Source organism: Lissotriton vulgaris, chromosome 4_1 (genome assembly GCF_964263255.1).
Source record: "Lissotriton vulgaris chromosome 4_1, aLisVul1.2, whole genome shotgun sequence".
Taxonomy (NCBI): domain Eukaryota; kingdom Metazoa; phylum Chordata; class Amphibia; order Caudata; family Salamandridae; genus Lissotriton; species Lissotriton vulgaris.
The window spans coordinates 2,061,416,593-2,061,436,755 of NC_141691.1; the positions used below are offsets into that span (position 1 = coordinate 2,061,416,593).

At 48.7% G+C, this 20,163-nt stretch overlaps 1 protein-coding gene across 2 annotated transcripts in view; it reads right to left on the minus strand.

Moving 5' to 3' along the window:
* The window catches only part of LOC147724977 (E3 ubiquitin-protein ligase TRIM39-like), a 170,350-nt gene that overhangs the window by 55,223 nt on the left and 94,964 nt on the right, over positions 1–20,163 (minus strand). The window lies entirely within an intron of this gene.

Here is a 20,163-nt window from a genome sequence, read left to right on the forward strand (position 1 = left end):
GGGGGTGTCATATAGATACTACTTTATATATACTGTGTTAAGTTAGCATGAGCTTATTACATGTTTAAACGCCATTTTTCCTTCGGCTTCAGTTTGCACACAACACATACTTGTTGTTGTAGCTTTCAACCTAGAAGAGTGATGTGATTTATTTGAGAATAATGTGTTATTATTCTGATATCAGTTTTGCTTGGTACACTGTCTGAACAGTGAGTGCTGAACCCTCTAAGAATAACTCGATACAAGGTTGCTGGGAGGTCTGATCTTCGCACCACATTAGACATGTGGCTCTAAGCGGGTTTAAGATAGAGTTACAGGAAATGCAAGAACACACTTGATGGTGCTTCACATGCAGAGAGCTGGTAGCTGATGATGCGATCCTCTCCTCCTGACATTTAGAGGTATGGGTCCGCCCTGCTAAAACCCAAAAGAGACCTTCATAATATAATATAATATGCTAAATAGGGAGGTGAGAAATAGGTGTTGTTAATTCCTATTCATTACAGCATTATAATATGCTATCACCGTTTGCGTACTATGGACTAGTAACTATGCTGATAACTTTGATTCTTATAATCTGTTTGTTAGTATTGTACAAGATACTGCGTTTGAGAACATTGCATTGATTAATAAATATTTCAATATGCACGTGTCCTCTTTACTCCAAGTTCTGGTTTGAAATGATTATAGAGCGAAAGAGTGTTCATGTGTTCCACGATACCCGAGGTAACCTAAGTTCATGTTCTGGTTTGTCTAAGTCATTGGGAGTTTGTTATGACCAATGAGACACTGTAGCTAGCTCGGTAAGGGGATTTTGGATACTGAGGTGAGTTTTGGGTCACCCTAATTCACTAAGGTTCTAGATCTCTATGCACAGTTCTGTAGGAGAACGGAATCCCTGCTACAGTACTAAACACTTTGGTAGAGCCACCCGTACTAGGCAGTACACTGCATTAGATGGCAGACGGCACTAAACAGCTCACTGTTCTCGGTTTTGAAGAGCACCACTGCACTAGACTTTACACTGCATAAGCCCACTTACCATACTAGACATTGCTCTCTACTGGATGGCAACTGCACTAAATTACTCACTGTACTAAGCTTCACACTGCACTAGGCCCCTCTTCGTGCTAGAGAGACCAATGTATTGGGGTAAACTGCACTAGACACCACAGCACACTATACCGAATACTGCACCAGAGTCCACAAAATGTAAAATGGTGCACTGCACCAGACAGCACAATGTACTGGCGAGGTGTTGGACTTGGCCCTTCTGGCAGTTTCACCCCTGAACTTTTTGCATTGAACTCTGAGATACGTATAGTGATTTCTGGCCTTTGCGCACTTTAGCACTGTGGCGCAGTGTAAAGTGCGTGCACTCTCCGAGTTCGTGTGTTAGATTTGCCTGCTCTACCATAGGAATGTTAGGGGGTATGTGTGTCCATGATAGTTCCAGATATGTGGAGAGTGTAGGGTTGAGTTTGGTATGTGCGGACTCGTGTGATTAAATGCTGCGAGATGATGTGTGCGTATTTATTGTGTCTAGTGTGGAAGTGCCACTTCTAGAAGTTGGCCTGTCTCTGCAGTGAATGTGATTTGAATTTCTGGCTTGTGATTGGCTGGTGTGCTTGGCTCTAGGAGTCAGGATGGGTCTGCCCCGGTGGTGAATGGAGAGATCTGCTGGTTGATGGCAGGGAGGAGTGCACCTGGGTCCTGAATAGGGCTGGGCCTTCCCTCTACAATACTGGATCCACCCCCTGTGGTGTCTGATGTCCCTGACCCACCCTGTGAATAGGCAGAGGGGCTGAGGGAAACAAAGTGCTCCAGAACCAGTTGCATCTGGTTCGCCCCTTGCCTGCACCTTTAGACAAAGGAAATGTGTGTATAAAAAGAGGCTGTGACCTCATGTAAAATGTTCTTGTTTCCGGACTTGACTCTACCAGGGGCGTGCTGCTGCTGGGGCCCAGGGGAAGGGTTGCTCTGCCCAGCCCCTGGATGCCTGGAGTTCTTGCTGGATCCTAACAGGAGGGGGCTTGCTGCTCGGGGGGCCCAGGAGGGACCGCCATGGGGGATGTCTCCTTGCTGGAGTGCCCTGTGTGCTGGCCCCTGGGCCTTGCATTGCCCTTCCTGATGCCCAGGACTGCTGGGACCCTTTGGTCTGGGGGATCCTTCTTTGGGGGATTTTGTAGTTGTTGTTTATTTTTGCGTTATGGGCAGAGCGCTGTCGTGTTCCCTCAGGGGGAAGCGCTCCTGCTCTTTTGTGGCCCCTGACGTGCCCATCCCGCTTATTTAATTATTTACGGGTGCCACCCCATTTTTAGGAGCCTTAACGGGTGCCTACCCGGCTTCTACTTTTTGATTGTTTACTGAGGGTGCCCACCCCTCGTTTTCTGATGCCAAAATCACCGCCACTGCCTGTTTCTGCCAAAAACCGGAAGTCAGGCGGCCGGGCGCCTGGAGCGGGGCGGGACTCCTGCTTGCTTCCAGGCAGTCCCGCCCACCGCCGCGCTCTGATTGGGGGAGCCTTGGAAGGAGGGTTATTATTAATATTATTAAAGGGGTTTGTAAAGCGCCTGGTGACGCCTCCCGGCGTGTCCCCGCGCTGTGGAGAAAGAGTCAGAGTATGAGTGGGAGAGGAGCTAAAGGGCGAATAGATAGGTTTTTAGCAGTTTTCTAAATGTGGACTCATTATTCGCTAATCGTATGTAAGTGGGAAGGGAGTTCCATTTGTTTGCTGCCAGCGAGCGGAAGGAGCGGCCTCCCATTCTTGCTTTTTTTATACGAGGGATCTTGAGCAGACCCATTCCCATGGAGCGAAGGGATCTGTTAGGCTCGTAGGGAACGGCAAGGTCAGACAAGTAGGCTGGTGCTTTATGAGAGACAATTCTATAGCACCAGAGAAGTGCTTTAAATAGGATTCTCTTCCTAATAGGCAACCAATGGAGGGTAGCCAAGGTAGGTTTAGAAGGTGCTCTTCTGGGAAGTCTCAGCACTAACCGTGCTGCAGAATTTTGTAATACCTGCAGTCTCCTGATGTTCTTTTCCGAGGTTCCCAGAAGAAGCACGTTACCATAATCAATGCGAGAGGTTATTAGTGCCTGTGTCATGGTACGCCTTGACTCCAAAGGGAGGAGGTCCAGGGTACGATTGAGAGTTTTCATGACCCCAAAGCATTTCCCTACAATTTTATTAACATGGCTGTCAAACGAAAGTTTAGTGTCCACCCAGACAGGGTTGCCCCGGAGCTACGAAGGCTCCACAAACTAAGTCCCAGTCCCGAGATGGGGGACCGGGTGAAGAGGGTGCATTGTGAAGGCGGGGCTACCATGAGAAGAGAGAGCCCCGCAAAGCGCTACCGCCGCCCGAGAGAGAGAACCTCCCCCGACTGAGCCGGTGAGTAGGGCTCGGGGGGGCGGGGGGGGGGGGGCTTTGGGGGAGGCGACAGAAGTGGTGCCAGTGTGGGCACCGAGTCAAGAGCGGCCCCGGGACCTCAGTGGGCCGCTCCCACAGTGGGGTATGCTCTCTTTACGGGCCCGGTGTGGCTCCAAACAGGCCCCATTTGTTCAAGGAGCCCAGGTGGCTCCCCCGCCCCCCATAGTAAATCGAGCCAAGCGTGGCTCCAGCGATGGCTATAATGATGTAGAAGACCCCAGCGGGGGTCCCGAGGGCAAGTGCCCTTGCCCCTGAGGGCCACAGTGAGTTTTAGAGCCTAGAGGGCTCCACCGTTCTGCGCAGTATTGCCCTAGAGGGGTCCCACGTTTTGGAACATTGTTGTTCCTGAGGGCCAGTGAGAGCCCATGTCACAGTTTTGAGCCACAGCTGCCCAGCAAGTAGTGGGCAGCTGCACTGTTTAGGTTTTCTTTCTAGGGACATGTCTTTGGACTCAGGAGTGAGTCGCACTCCTTCGCCCCTACCTTGGCCTTCCACAGCTGCGCAGCACTTAGTGCCAGCTGCAGCGTTTAGGCTTTGTTCTTGTCCTCAGCTGCCCAGCAAGTAGTGGGCAGCTGCTACGTTTAGGTTTTGGTGCAATGGCGCAACCTGCACCTTGATGTGATTTATGTGCTATGGTGATTTATGTGCTAATGTTTTGGGTGTTAGGAAATGTACTGTGTGTAGTATGTTTTGCGCACCCTGTGTTTGATGCTTCTAGACAGTATTTCTGCAAAGGAGGTTGTTTTACCTGTTTAGGTTAATGTTAGGGAGATTGTACTTCCCTGTGCGATTTACACCCCTAGTGTAGGTTTTACTTAGGTGGTGAGGGTCTAATGTAGTTAGATTGATGAGATACTGTGTATGATGGATTTCATGACGCAGACTGTTGCAAGTGCAGTGATTATCAGGGTTTACTGGTTGTACGTTTTACTTTTACAAATGTATCTAATGTACTATTTCCTTGCCGAGTGCTGATCCTGACAGTGGTCCATGTGGCCCTGTCAGCTGTACATAATCCCTTGTAAATATTGCCTGTGCCGGTTGGCACAATGTACATCCTGTGATTCTGATGCGTTTTGATAATACAAAGGCTATTTTTTAAATAACCTTGTGTGGAGTTCCTTTAGTAGGGGGCCTGGGATGTTGTTGCTGGTGGGTGTGTGCGCAAATGCTTAATTTACAATGTAAATGTAAATGTGTTTGAGCTTATATAGCGCACAGCTACCCACAAAGGGTTTCCCGGCGCTTGCTTAGGGAACCCGTCCTGGTATTCCCCTGTGAGATAACCCCGGCAGGGTATCCACAAGGTGAAAGCCAGGCATCCCGCCGCGAGGGGCTGTTGTGGAGATTAAGCAAGCTATTGCCCAGAGTCGCAGAGTGTGAACCCGTGAGTCGAGAAGGCACCGGAGCGAGAATTATCGAGTCCGTGGAACTTTTGAGCCCAAGACCCACCGAGGCAGGGAAATGAACCCTGGTCCAGGACCGATCTCAGCTTCCGGGTCTGCCGCCTCTAACCCCTGAGCCACACTTCTCCACAATGCCTCCGAGATAAGCCTGACTGCTCGTGCCAAGCTACCAAGGGGGTGAGCAGGGGTTATCTTTGGCGGGTGACTTCCTTGCCCTGACTAGAGTGATGGTTTCTGTCTGGCTTTGGCACAAGCCTTAGCCAACCAGAAATCCCATTTCTAACACGAGGGCATGTTACAAAAGAGCGCACTGCACCAGAGAGCACTGTGGGCTATACAGCGCACTGCACCAGAGAGCACAATGGACTAACTACTACAATCCACAATGTAGACCGCACTCTACAACAGGGTCTCCAGTGCCGGTCCTGGAGGGCTGGATCCATGTCAGATTTTTAGCTTATCCACATTTACATAAATATAGTTAGTTAACAAATCTGGCATGGATCGGGCCCTCTAGAAGCGACACTGGAGAACCCTGCTCTACAGTATGCCTTGGAAGCATTTACCGCATATGGGTTTATCTATGCCTTTAGGTTCACACTTAAGCAAGAGTAGTAAAGAAATAATTTGGAAAGGGGAGTTCGTAAATATTTTCAAATTACTCCACAGGAAAATGCAGTCAAAAGAGGGTTCTAGAGAGGAGGCATGGAAGCTAGCAAGGAGGCTGAGGGTACCTACAAATTTGATTCATGGACTTCTGCTTTCCTTATTTTCGCTAGCGTGTATTGCGAAAAGTTCCCAGAGAGATCTGTGGCAATATTCAAATACCTAGACACAATAATAAAGCATATACTGAATTCAGCAGTTTTGCTTGGCTTCTTTACGATGAAGAGTTTAGATTGGTACTTATCCCTGAAAGGCTTGGGGAGAAGTAGACAACGAGCTCTGGGTTCAATGGATGTATCCTCAGAGGTCTCCTTCTTCAATGCATACAGCGAGCGGTTTGGCAGTAGCTCCTCTGCCTTTTCTTGGTAGACGCACCTCGGGTGTGGGGATCTGGAATAAATCTCAGGGAGTCATGTCAGGTGCCTGTTGGAATTTCAACAGGGGTTATTGCCAAAAGAACCCCTGCAAATATAAACACGAATGCTCTAGATGCGGTGGCACACACGCCATATTGCAATGCTTTGGGGATCAGAGCAACTGGAGTGGGTTTGGCCAAGGCAGGGCGAGAGGTTTAGCATTTCAACCTGGACACAAGGGCTTTTACACCAATTAATGTGGAACGGTTGTGTTTCTGGTTGAAGTTTTATCCTAATTCAATTGATGCTTCTAAGTTGGAAAGGCGCTTCAAAGAAGGGTTCAAGTTAGGTTATCAAGCCCCTAGATGCCTCAGATTTTAAAAAAATGTAAAGCCTGTCAACTAATATCCTCAATTGATCAAAGACAAATTGTTGTCGGAAGTTAATGAAGGTCGAATGGTAGGTCCATTTGAGAACTGGCCCTTAGAAAACCTTATTATATCCCCGCTTGGAGTCATTCCTAAAAAAGGTGAATTTAGAATGATTCAACATTTATCTTGGCCGCAAGATTTGTCTATAAACGATTTTATTGCTAAAGAGGACACTATGGTTAAATTTGCCTCTGTAGACGCAGCCTTGAGTATGATGCAGAAAATGGGTGCCAATACCGAACTGGCAAAATGCAACATTAAATCTGCTTTTATGCCTTCAGACTTTTCATTGCTTGGTATCTATTTCAGAGGACAATTGTTTGTTGACAAAGTACTACTGATGTGTTGTGCCATTTCATGCAGTTTATTTGAGACTTTCAGTACTCGCCTGCAATGGGTTTTCTCGTTCAAAACTGGTCATTTGGAGGGGGTGCATTACCTAGATGATTTCCTATTCATGGGGACTGCAGGCTCGCAGCAGTGCAAGAAAGCTTTACGAGATTTTGAAACTGTAGCAAAGGACCAGAGTGTGCCATTGGCGACTGAAAAACAGAAGGACCTAGTTGTTGCTTGACTTATCTAGGCATAGAATTAGATACAGTGAAAATGGAAGCCAGGCTGCCGCACACAAGAATATTGGAAATGTTAGCTTTGTTAGAACAGGCTAGATTATCTCATACGATGACACCGAATGAGGTGCAATGCTTATTGGCCCCTTTGAATTTTGTGTGCCTGGGTAAGGGCAGGCAGAAGGTTCTATAGACGATTAGGCTTTGCCATGTCAGGTGTGCTGTTGCCACATCACAGGATCAGGATATCAGCTAGCATGAGGGCAGATTTTGAGGTTTGGATCATGTTTTTACGAGCTTTCAATGGTGTCACGATGTGGTCGCTGGAGGAAGACTTCATTTGGCAAGTACAGTTATTTTCTGATGCTTCAGGTACAAATGAGCATCAGATATCACACTGCATTGAAAACTGCACTGCACGAGAGGTTACCCTGCACTACACTGATCTACAGTACACAGACAGAGTACAGCAGGACTTGTTCTCATAAAAAGTTCACACTATACAGCGACTCCCAGTGAGGGGAATGTACTGCAGCTTATTCAAGTCCTAGGATCAGACACACAGGGCCTAAGGATGCAGAAACCCTCCCAGGACAGTAGGTGCACTAGATACAGTAGGTGCAGTAGGCTGCATACACAGACCAGGCATTCCTCTGATTAGAAGTTCACACTATGCAGTCTCTCACGGTGAGAGGACTGTACCGCAGCTTATACAGGCCCCAGGATCAGACACACGTTAGTTTCATTGTGTCCATGATCGAGCTCGCCTCTGAAGGGATCCCTTTGAATTGTTAGCCATTTTCATGGCTCCTGGTCTGGGCCACAGCCAGTAGTTCTGGATTTGGAAGGGGTCTTATTACACACCTGTTTGGGGGTTAAGTTTGCACCTGTTGCCCCCCCGTTGTAGATGGTGTCAACCCAAACATGTCTTGGTGTGGACTCCCAAACATAATTACATTCACCTAAAGTTCCTTCACCTTTATACTTCTTCATTTCCTCTTCCAGTTTCCGAATCTTGACAATTTCAATACTTGTTTCTTTTTCTCTTCTTCTCTTCATCTCTTGCTCTCGACCTTGAAACTTCACCTCCTTACACCTGAAAGGACACACACATCTTTTTAAGTGCCACAGAACACTCAGAGGCTGCAGGATCTGAAAAGGAACAGCACAATCACTCAGTTATTAGAAACAAAATACTGTAAGGAGTGCCTGAAGGACAGAACTTTGCTCGTGTTACCACACACACAATAATGACATCTGTATGGGTATCCAAAGTGTTGGACTTTGACCTTTTGGCTGGTTCACCCCTAAACCTTTTGCTTACAATTGTGACCTGATACTAGTTGTTTTTGTCTTTTGCACACTTTACCCCTGTGTCCCAGTGTAAAGTGTGTGCGCACTCTGAGTGCATGTTGTGAGATTGGCCTGCCCTCCCATAGGAATGAATGGGGAATGTGTGTGTCCATGGTAGTTCCTGATGTGTGGGGAGTGCAGGGGCGAGTATGGTATATGCAAACTCGTGAGATTAAATGCTGCGCGATGATGTGTGCAGATTTAATGTGTCTGGTGTGGAAGTGCCACTTCTAGGAGTTGGCATGTCTGTGTAGTAAATGTGAATTGACTGCCTGGCTTGTGATTGGCTGGAGCTGGCTGGTGTGCCTGGCTCCAGGAGTCAGGATGTGTCTGCCCCTGTGGTGAATGGAGAGATCTGCATGTTGATGGGAGGGAAAGCGGTAGTGAACCCCATACGTAAAAATTCCACCTTGCCCTGGTCCGCACTCTCCAACCTTTGCCCGATTTCTCTCCTTCCTTTCATCAGCAAACTGGCAGAAAAGCACGTCAACACCACTCTTTCCAACTTTATCGAAGTGACAGGGGGCCTGGACCAATCCCAATCTGGATTCAGGCCCAACCACAGCACTGAATCGGCCCTCCTCTCTGTGACAGATCAGATCAAAATGTCACAAGACAAAGGGGGCTCTATGATTCTAGTGCTGTTGGACCTGTCTGCAGCCTTCGATACCGTGTCTCATAACACCCTGCTGAGCCGGTTGAAAGGAGTAGGAATCGGAGGCGTAGCACTATCTTGGTTGGAGAGTTTCCTTTCCGGGAGGTCACAATCTATCAGCCTGGGCCCCTTCAGTTCCATCTCAAGGGGGCTCACTAAGGGGGTGCCACAGGGCTCATGCCTCAGCCCTACATTGTTTAATGTCTATGTGGCCCCCCTTGCTGAGATTGTGCGGAAATATGGGTTCATACCGGTTTCCTACGCCGACGACACCCAGCTCCTCTACCCTTTCAGCTCCTTAGGCCTCAAAACCAAGGAGAACTTTGCTGAGGGCATGAGAGCGGTGTCACACTGGATGGCGAGGAATTGCCTCCAGTGTAATGTTACAAAAACAGAGGTCTTGCTCTTTGGTAAAGCAAGTATCCTTTGGTCCCCCGACTGGTGGCCACTTGATCTTGGCCCAGTACCTGCACCCAAACCCCATGTTAAAAATCTCGGAGTGAAGCTGGATCAAAAACTGACCCTAAAAGATCATACAAACTATATTGCGGGTCTGTGTTTCCACACCATTGGTCTGCTCAGGCGTGTCTTTCCTTTTCTCCCGTCCACATGTAGAAAGACTCTTGTACAGGCCTTGGTAACTAGTCGTCTGGACTACTGTAACGGCCTGCTTACATTAACTAATGCAGATGCTGTAGGCCGCTTGCAGGTAGTCCAGAACACGGCTGCAAGACTGGTCATGGGTGTACCCGCTAGGACTCCTTCTAAGCCCCTGCTGAAAGAACTGCATTGGCTCCCCATACGGCAGCGCATCAATTTTAAGATCTGTTGCACGGTGCATAAATGCCTGTATGGAGCAAGTCCTAAATACCTATCCCAGTCCCTGGAATTGTACCAGCCCAGCAGATCCCTCCGCTCATGCAATCAAGCCCTTTTAAAACCTCCCACCACAAAGAAAATTAGACAAGGAGACCGTGCTTTCTCCTCTGTTGGTCCCGCCCTCTGGAACAGTCTTCCCACTGACCTAAGAACCACCACAAATCATCTGTCTTTTAGAAAGGCATTAAAAACCCTTCTCTACCATGAGGCATTCCTATCCACATAACTTCCCAGGTTGCTCTATCTGAATATTCCTCAGCTAGCAAAGCGCGGAGATACCCTCACGGGATTGATTCCTGCGCTATAGAAGAAATTAAATAAATAAATAAATAAAAGTGCACCTGGGACCTGAATAGGGCTGGGCCTCCCCTCCACAATGCTGGCTCCGCCCCCTGTGGTGCGACTGATGTCCCTAGCCTGTCCTCTGAATGAGGAGAGGGGATGAGCACACCAAAGTGCTCCAGAGCCAGCTGCGTCTGGTTTTCCCCCTACCCTGCACCCTCCAGACAAAGGAAATATGTGTATAAAAAGGGCCTGTGACCCCATGGAAGAGGTTCTCTGATCCTGCCTGTTACTGATTTGAGGGGGGCCTGCTCCTCTTGGGCGCCAGGAGGAACCGCCACTGGGCACTGCCTCTCTGCCTGGAGGGCCCTGTGAGCTGGCCCCTGGGACCAGCCTTTGCCCCCCTGCCTCCCAAGACTTTCCCTGGACATGGTACTACAGCGCCTGGGGAGCGCTATACCTTTGCTGCTGGAGAGGCGCTTGACTGTGGTGCTAGGGCCCGCTTTGCTTTCCTGAACAGCGCTTCTATTTTGAACTGCAGCACGGAGCTGCGATCGCCTTCCAGAAGGAGTCCCCGGCGTGGGGACTCCCACGGCCTTTGTGCGCCGATCGGGCTGGTGCCTACCCCGTATTTTTGCCTTGTTATTGTCCCTAGCGGGTGCCCACCCTGCCAGGGATCGTGTGCGTAAAAGAACGGGAGCCCACCCTGTATTGCAGCCTGCAGCTTGCCAGAAATCAACACTGCGGGGCGCCGCTCTGCCCACGGCGACCCGGAAGTGTAAATCATCAAACCGGAAGCGGACGGGAGCCCACCCCGTGCTCTGGTAGCGAGAAGAAGTCGACGGTGGCGCCTGCACATGGGCCACCCCCCTCACTCCCCCCCCTCCGAGATTGAGGGAGAGCCCCGTGGTGCCCAGGGTGGAGCGAGCAGCGAGTGACCCTAGGTTGCGGGCAGGGCCTGAGAGCGGCCCGGGAGAAACGTGCCAGTCAAGGAGCCCCGACCGCGCTGGAACACTCTGAGGCAGTGGAGCAAGGAAAGAAACCGGCAAGTCTGCCCGGGGCTCTCATGAGCTGAGAGAGCCCCACAGCCCCAGAGAAGTCGGAGCGTTGCATGCTCCATGTCCTACCGGCAGCGGTGAAAAGCGGGGCTGCCATGGCCAGAGGAGCACACATACGGAGAGAGTCCCCGAGAAGAGGGGGGTGGCTCTCCCGCGGATCCAGCTTTATCTGCCGCCCTTGAGAGGGAACAGAGTAGAGAGACCCTGTATCGCCGAGTCCCAAAGCACGGAAGGAGCACCCCTGCACAGTCCGGTGAGTGGGGGACTCCATGTTGCTTGGTGCCTGAGAAAGGCACAGTGCCAGTTTTGCATTTAGAGCGGCCCCGGATGGCAGCGGGCCGCTCTACCTTTGGGGGCATATTTGTTTAATCTTAGAGTTATGTTATGTTAATTAATTTGTAAAGCGCGTCTGTTACCCGGAGGTGTCATGGCGCTATCTGCTGTCCATTGGGAGAAGTAGGTTGCACGGTCAGGAAAGAGATTCTAGAATAACCAGGTCTTAAGCATTTTTCTAAAGGGGAGTAAATCGTTTCAGCACCTCAAATGAGCGGGGAGCTGATTACAAAGTTTTGCTGCACCCGCCACAAATCTCTTACCACCCCAACGGGCCTTTTTCACCGGTGGTACTCTTACTGATGAGCGCAATGATCTAGATGGTGAGTACCATTGCAGATGGTCCTGAAGATACAGTGGGCCCTGCTTCTGAGGAGATCTGAAAACAAGGCACAAAGATTTGAACTGTATCCGTTGTCGGTAACCAGTGAAGTTTGCGAATTTCACTAGAGATGGGGAGAATTTAGGTATGCCGGAAATCAGCCTGGCAGCCGTGTTCTGCAACAACTGTAACCTCTGCAACAGCCTCTCTTGGATGTTTAAATAGAGGCTTATGCAGTAATCAAGTCTTGACATGACAAGTGCCGTGACCACTGTCTGCCGACTCTCCTTGGGCAAGAAAGGGAGAATTGTCTTAGTGGTTCTAATAGTGAACATCGTAGAAGAAACCACCGCGTTTATTTGTTTCCTCATGTCCAATCTGTCATCCAGGTAAACTCCCAGGTTCTTCACCTGTGTGGAGGGAACGGGTAGAGGACCAGGGAGTTTGGCCAGCATTTTGGGGTCCAAATACTGATGTCATTACCAAATAGGATGACCTCAGTCTTGTCAGAGTTTAATTTCAGAAAATTGCTGGCCATCCATAATCCAACTGCTTCCATGCAATCGTGTAACTTGTGGCTAACCGCTCCTTCTAATCCGGGGAGGAGGGATACCACTATCTGCGTATCGTCCGCATACGTTGTAAGCTGGAACCCATAAGATCTTATCAGTGGGGCCAGGGACGATACATACACATTGAATAAGGTTGGACTTAGTGGTGAACCCTGAGGGACCCCACAGGGCAGATGAAAAGGAGTTGAGCAGAAGTCTCCGAGGGCTACTATCTGCTTCCGCCCAGAAAAGAAAGATTTTAAGACCTTCCAGGCAGAATTCTTTACTCCGCAGGCTGACAGACGGTCCATCAGCAGTGCATGATGGACCGTGTCAAACGCTGCGGAGAGCTCAAGCATGATCATTGCTGCTTTACCCCCCTGATCTAGCGTTTTCCTGATCTCATCAGTTGATTTTAGGAGAGCAGTTTCTGTACTAGGACCCTCCCGGAAGCCATATTGAGTACAATCAAGCACATCAGCCTCATATAGATAGCTACTCAGATGTTTATTTATCCATTTCTCTAGCATTTTGGCTAGGAAAGGTAGCCAAGAAATGGGCCTGAAGTTACGAACGTCTGTGGGATCCAGATTTGGTTTCTTCAACAGCGGGATCAAGGTGACAGTCTTCCAGTGTGCTGGAAAAATGCCCTCCTCCAATACCCTGTTAAAGAGGGGAGTCAGCACTGACGTAATTACTTGACGGGTCATTTTGGTAATTTTGACAGGACAGGGGTCATAAGGGGAGTCAGATTTCAAATTATGCAGCAGTGTAACCGTGTCGGTGTTAATAAGCAGCGGGAATTCCCTTAATGCATGTTGTGTTTGCGGGGTTAGGTTTACGTCCGTGCCTGAATCATAAGACAGACCACTATTGGCATTGTTAAAAGTTGAAAAAATGTCTTCAACTTTGTCTAAAAAGTATTTAGCGATTTTGTCACAGAGTTCCTGACTCTCTACTACTTTTGGCGAATGAGGGTTGGCCAGTTGACAGACAATTTTAAAGAGTTCATTTGCAGAATTTTCTGCTAACTTGATTTGGCTTGCAAAGTACTCTTGTTTAGATGTCAGCAGCAGTTGCTTATATGCCTGTAGACAATCTTTATGTTTAATTTTGTTCTTGGTCTTATAACTCTTTCTCCATTCCCGCTCCGAGTGTTTGCATAAACATTTCTGCGCTTTTAGATTAGGAGTATACCAAGGGGCAGAAGGGTGGGTCCTTTTACTGTCAAAGCGTTTTTTGGGGGCAAGCTTATCGCAGGCTTTATTAATCCAATCATTAAAACTGGTGATAACTGCATCCACCTCACCACATAACGAAGGCAAGGAAGATTCCAAAAGGTCTGACAGATCCTTTCTCTTCAATCTTATTCCATGCGCGTGAATAGCTAGTTTTTGTTGCTGTTTTTCGTTATTCTGATTCTCTACACAGGCTATCTCAAATAGAATGACCGAATGATCCGACCATACTACAGGAAACACATCCGTCACCAATAGCTGTGGGTGATTAGAAAAAATCCCATCCAGCGTATGACCAGCAGTGTGGGTGGCTCCTTTAACTATTTGTGGAAGGTCGAGTCCATTCATGAGATCAAGTAACTCCTTTGTATCTAATTCTGCATGGTCTTCCAAATGGAAATTAAAGTCACCCAATATGGAGAAGGAACTATCACTTATACCTTCCTCCATCAGATTGCACACTACATCAATGAAGGATTTCCGCGGTCCTGGTGGCCGATATAACAGAACTCCCCATAAATTCTCCTTATGTGGAAGGGAGAGAGAGAAGCTCAAGGCTTCACAACCCCCTTTAGTGATTGTTTAAAACATTGTCTTAATGGAGTCGTGATAGATTACTGCCAGCCCCCCTCCTTTCTTACCCTGCCTGTTGACTGTATGGCATAGGAAGCCAGGGGGTGATGCCTTAACTGTATCCGGTCCAGATGCATCATCCGTGCAGGCTTCAGTAACAAATGCCAATTGAGCCCATAGATCTTCGATCAGGGCAGCGCATTGCATATTATGTTTGACCAAAGATCGCGCATTTATGAGGATCCCTCTCATACTCTGTGTCAGGTTACCTGTTTCCTTCCCCGTTTTATTCCTTACTTTACTGTACATGGGTTTTGGGAGGATAATGTTACAATGTGTGCAATACGTTGGATTATCTATCGAGTTTTCATATAACGGAAGCCAAGGGCACGCTAAACTCCTGCCCACGTTATTTAGCCGTAGAAGCTCACCTTTTGTATAGAGCCTTGCATGGCTCTATTGGGGGCATGGGTAGGCTCATGAGAGTGGCGCTGCAGTGTTGGTGCCTGCGCATTTCCCCCCAGTTGCCCAGCAACAGCAGCCACGTCGGACCGGTTTGATTATTTCGAGTCCCAGAGCAGGACTCCAACGCTTGGGGCATATTTTGGTCAGTGCTTTCCCTTGTTGGGCGCACCATTATTTTAGGAGCCAGAGTACTCCCAGGCACATGTTCACTTTCAGAGCCTAGAAGGCTCCAACCGTGGGCACAATTGGTCTTAAAGGCTACTGAGAGCCCCTGCTGCATTTGCCAACTTCCCCCAGCTGCCCAGCAAGTAGTGGGCAGCTGCTACGTTTAGGCCCCCCTTGCGCACTCTTCTTTTGGCTGCCTGCACAGCCAGCCCTGACACTGTTGGACCAAGGGCGTTTGAGCCCCATGGAAGGCCAGTTGGCCTGGGGACAATACCTAATGTGATTTAGCGCAAGGCGATTGCCTACTGTATTTGTGATAATAATTGCCGAATGCGATTTATGCGTAATGTGCAATGCTTTTATTGCTGTGATACCTCTAACTGTGTTTTATGCTTAGGAGGTTGTTTTGCCTAGTAGATTTTATACTAGTGAGTTTATGTTTCCCTGCGTGACCTATGGCTAAGGTGATTAGGATTGCGTAGTGTGTACCTACTTTTTACCAATCGTTACTGGTTGTGTTCTACAATGGTTATGTTGTGCTACAATTATTGTATGTTCTAGAAGTGCTATTCCTACAAAGTGCTATTCCTACAAAGTGCTATTGCTACAAAGTACTATTCCTACAAAGTACTAGTTCTACTAAGTGCTAGTTCTACTAAGTGCTAGTTCTACTAAGTGCTAGTTCTACTAAGTGCTAGTTCTACTAAGTGCTGATTCTGACGGTGGCCCATGTGGCCCTGTCCTGTGTATATAATCCCCTGTAAATATTGTCCAGTGCCAGTTGGCACAGTGTATCTGTGTGATTATGATCTAATGTGTTTATGGTAATACAAAGGCTATTTTCATACATAACCTTGTGTGGAGTTCCTTTTTGTGGTGTGCCTAGTGTGTCGCTGCTGAGTGTGTGTGTGTTGCGCAAACGCTTTACACATTGCCTCCGGGATAAGCCTGACTGCTCGTGCCAAACTACAAAGGTGGTGAGCAGGGGTTATCTTGGCGTGTAATTCCCTTGCCCTGACTAGAGTGTTGGTTTCTGCCTGACTTTCGCACAACCAGAAGTCCCATTTCTAACACAAAGTGTCAAACATTATTCCGGTCTATCAGACTCCCTCCCTTCCTCTCCGAACCCACTGACATCAACTGCGGAGTACCCCAAGGATCATCGCTCCGCCCAACACTTTTCAACATCTACATGGCCCCCCTCGCAGACATTGTCAGACAGCATGGGCTCAGCATAGTATCCTATGCCGACGACGCCCAGCTCATACTCTCGCTCACAAAGTACCCCGAAGCCTCCAGACTCTGCTTCCAGGAAAGAATGAAGGACATCACAGCTTGGATGAGAGACAGCTGCTTGAAGCTCAACTCAGACAAAACTGAGGTCCTTATCCGAGGCCCCCGCACCTCCGCCTGGGACAACACCTGGTGGCCATCTGCCCTCGGAAAGCCACTCACCCCTACAGACCACGCACGAAACCTCAGCATCATCCTCGACTCCTCCCTCTCCATGAACCTCCAGATCAACGCCGTCACCTCCACCAGCTTCAACAGCCTGCGCATCCTCCGCAAGACCTTCAAATGGATACCCCCGATTGCAGAAGGACCGTCACCCACGAGCTCATAGCCAGCAGACTGGATGACCCCAACGCCCTATACGCCGGAATCAACAGGATTCCTCAACACAAACTCCAAAACCATCCAGAACAGCGCAGCCAGACACTTCCTCTGAACACCACGTCACAAGTGCATGACCCAACACCTACGATACCTCCACTGGCTCCCAGTCGAGAAAAAGGTCACCTTCAAGCTCCTCATCCACACCTACAAATCCCTCAACATCGGACCCAAATACCTCAACGAGAGAGTCTCCTTCCATGTACCCAAGAGGAACCTCTGCTCCGCCGACCTCGTCCTGGCAGAGGTCCCTCGCATCCGCAGAAACAGAGCAGGCGGGAAAGCTTTCTCCTACATAGCAGCCAAGACCTCCCTGTGAACATCAGACATTCCCCGACCCTGCACACGTTCAGGAAGGACCTCAAGACCTTGCGCTTCGACTGATCCTGAGCTGCCCCCTCTCCCCCCCCATGCGCCTTGGGACCCTCACAGATGAGTAGCATGCTTAAATAACCCCGGATTGATTGATTTATCGGTCTATCACTCTTTCTCTCACATCTCTTGCTGTTTTTCCCTCTCTGACTGGGTGTGCCTCTCTCTCTCTATCTCCTTCTTTCTAAAGCACTCATGATCTCGATGGAACTTGTGAGTATCCAGTTACTATAAATAAATTCACACCCACACACTGTCTTTGTTTTGCTCTCTCTCCCACTGTCTCTCGGACTTATGAGTAGAAACATTAGCTGAACAACCACTGTCAAGAAACACACTCACAATTGCACACCCTTTCTGTCTATGCGACTGGTGCTCTGCTTTTCTGTAACAGATCTATCCCGGTCCCTCTATATACAGAAGCAAAGTCTCTATCTATATCTCTCTCTTTCTCAAGCCCTTTCTTTCATCTCTCTTTTTTTTTTACAGGATAGTGGTCGCTTGGCTCCGGAGATGATGTAGGTTAATATAGTATTTACAACAAGGGGTGGTGAGGGACAGAGTCTCTGAATTAAGCAGAAAGCTCTCACCCAGTCAAGAGATCAGGGCTAGATCCAACACCGTTTTTTAGCTCACTGCACCATCCCAGTTTCAGAACCTGGCTGTATGCAAATTAGTCTGTTCCTGTCCCAGTGCATGATGGGAACAGGGCAAACCAAACTACAATAGCCAATTCCTACACTGGGAAGGAAACAAGCTCCCGGGGACCGGTTTCTGGCATTACAGCCGTCTTCGGCCCGGTTTGCTTGAATCCTGATGGTGCAATGAGCAAGGGTCTCACATCTGAGAATACCCTTCCACGCTTAGGGTGGACAAAAATATTTACAACAAGGGGTGGTGAGGGACAGAGTCTCTGAATTAAGCAGAAAGCTCTCACCCAGTCAAGAGATCAGGGCTAGATCCAACACCGTTTTTTAGCTCACTGCACCATCCCAGTTTCAGAACCTGGCTGTATGCAAATTAGTCTGTTCCTGTCCCAGTGCATGATGGGAACAGGGCAAACCAAACTACAATAGCCAATTCCTACACTGGGAAGGAAACAAGCTCCCGGGGACCGGTTTCTGGCATTACAGCCGTCTTCGGCCCGGTTTGCTTGAATCCTGATGGTGCAATGAGCAAGGGTCTCACATCTGAGAATACCCTTCCACGCTTAGGGTGGACAAAAATATTTACAACAAGGGGTGGTGAGGGACAGAGTCTCTGAATTGAGCAGAAAGCTCTCACCCAGTCAAGAGATCAGGGCTAGATCCAACACCGTTTTTTAGCTCACTGCACCATCCCAGTTTCAGAACCTGGCTGTATGCAAATTAGTCTGTTCCTGTCCCAGTGCATGATGGGAACAGGGCAAACCAAACTACAATAGCCAATTCCTACACTGGGAAGGAAACAAGCTCCCGGGGACCGGTTTCTGGCATTACAGCCGTCTTCGGCCCGGTTTGCTTGAATCCTGATGGTGCAATGAGCAAGGGTCTCACATCTGAGAATACCCTTCCACGCTTAGGGTGGACAAAAATATTTACAACAAGGGGTGGTGAGGGACAGAGTCTCTGAATTAAGCAGAAAGCTCTCACCCAGTCAAGAGATCAGGGCTAGATCCAACACCGTTTTTTAGCTCACTGCACCATCCCAGTTTCAGAACCTGGCTGTATGTTCATCACCACCCCCTTTTCTAAGTAGGTTAATATAGTGCCTGCTGTTTTCTTGGCTCCTGTAAGATGGCCAGTAGCTCCTAGCGTGGGACAGGAATGAGCGGTCTAAGCTCCTGTAAAATGGCCCGTAGCTCCTAGTATTGTACAGACATGAGCAGTCTAGGCTCCTGTAAGATGGCCCATAGCTCCTAGTGTTGTACAGGCATACGCAGTCTAGGCTCCTGTAAGATGGCCCGTAGCTCCTAGTATTGTACAGGCATACGCAGTCTAGGCTCCTGTAAGATGGCCCGTAGCTCCTAGTATTGTACAGGCATACGCAGTCTAGGCTCCTGTAAGATGGCCCGTAGCTCCTAGTATTGTACAGGCATACGCAGTCTAGGCTCCTGTAAGATGGCCCGTAGCTCCTAGTATTGTACAGGCATACGCAGTCTAGGCTCCTGTAAGATGGCCCGTGGCTCCTAGTATTGTACTGGCATACGCAGTCTAGGCTCCTGTAAGATGGCCCGTAGCTGCTAGTATTGTACAGGCATACGCAGTCTAGGCTCCTGTAAGATGGCCCGTAGCTTCTAGTATTGTACAGGCATACGCAGTCTAGGCTCCTGTAAGATGGCACGTAGCTCCTGGTATTGTACAGGCATACGCAGTCTAGGCTCCTGTAAGATGGCACGTAGCTCCTGGTATTGTACAGGCATACGCAGTCTAGGCTCCTGTAAGATGGCCCGTACCTCGGTGTAGATAGGCACACACCCTGACTCTGAGGTGCAGCACTTTGGACCCTGCTAGAAATTCTATTTGTGGATATTTGATTTCAAGGCTGGGACCTTTGGTTGGACTTCTTGCTCACTGCTTCGAACACCTCCCTAAGATGGATCCTCCGCTTCTCTTCTCTTCCTTGTTGTTGTGATCTGCTCCCAGGTGTCGTTCTCTAAAGTATCAGCGGATTAGCCCCCCTTTTAGGACCCAAACTGCTTTCAGATGATCCTAAACCAGGCGCATCGAATATTCACTCCAGGGCAGCTCCAAAAGTGAAATGGACACTTGCAAGCAGGTGCTCCCCTCTCTGCCTGTGTCTCTTTCACTCGCCTCTTCTCCACCTCCCTCTGCACCTTTCCCATCTACTCGTTTCCTTCCTGTTCATCTGCCTTTGTCCCTTGTTCTACCTCACTCTTTTCGCCTCCTCCATCTTTCTGAATATTTTAGTCTCCATCTCTCCCCCTCTCTTCTCTGATTCCAGAAGTGAGGGTCGTGAACACTTTCAGAGGTTTGAGGATTGATTTGATGCTGACCCCAGAGGACGGTGTGAGCTGAAGGGAAGTTAGAGAGGGTCGAAGAAAGGTTTCTTAGAAGTCGGAGCAGAGCTGAGGGACATAGTTAGGTTTATGAGACTGAAGAAGCCCTTTGAGAGTTTTAGTGATGCAACTAAAGAATTTGTAAAAATAAAAATGTGCACACATTGAAACAGTATTCAATATACACATTAAAGGAAATAAATAAATCTAGGGCAATGAGCGACAAGATAAGAAACAAAAAAAACACCTTTTTTTAGAAAGACCATTGGATTAATGTGTAAATGACACGGACTCGCAGAGAGGTACAAGCCCCTTTCTGTGCTGAGTTCTATCACATTCAGGACATCTCAACTGAACTGCTACTTTTTAGCTCAGAGCAATATCT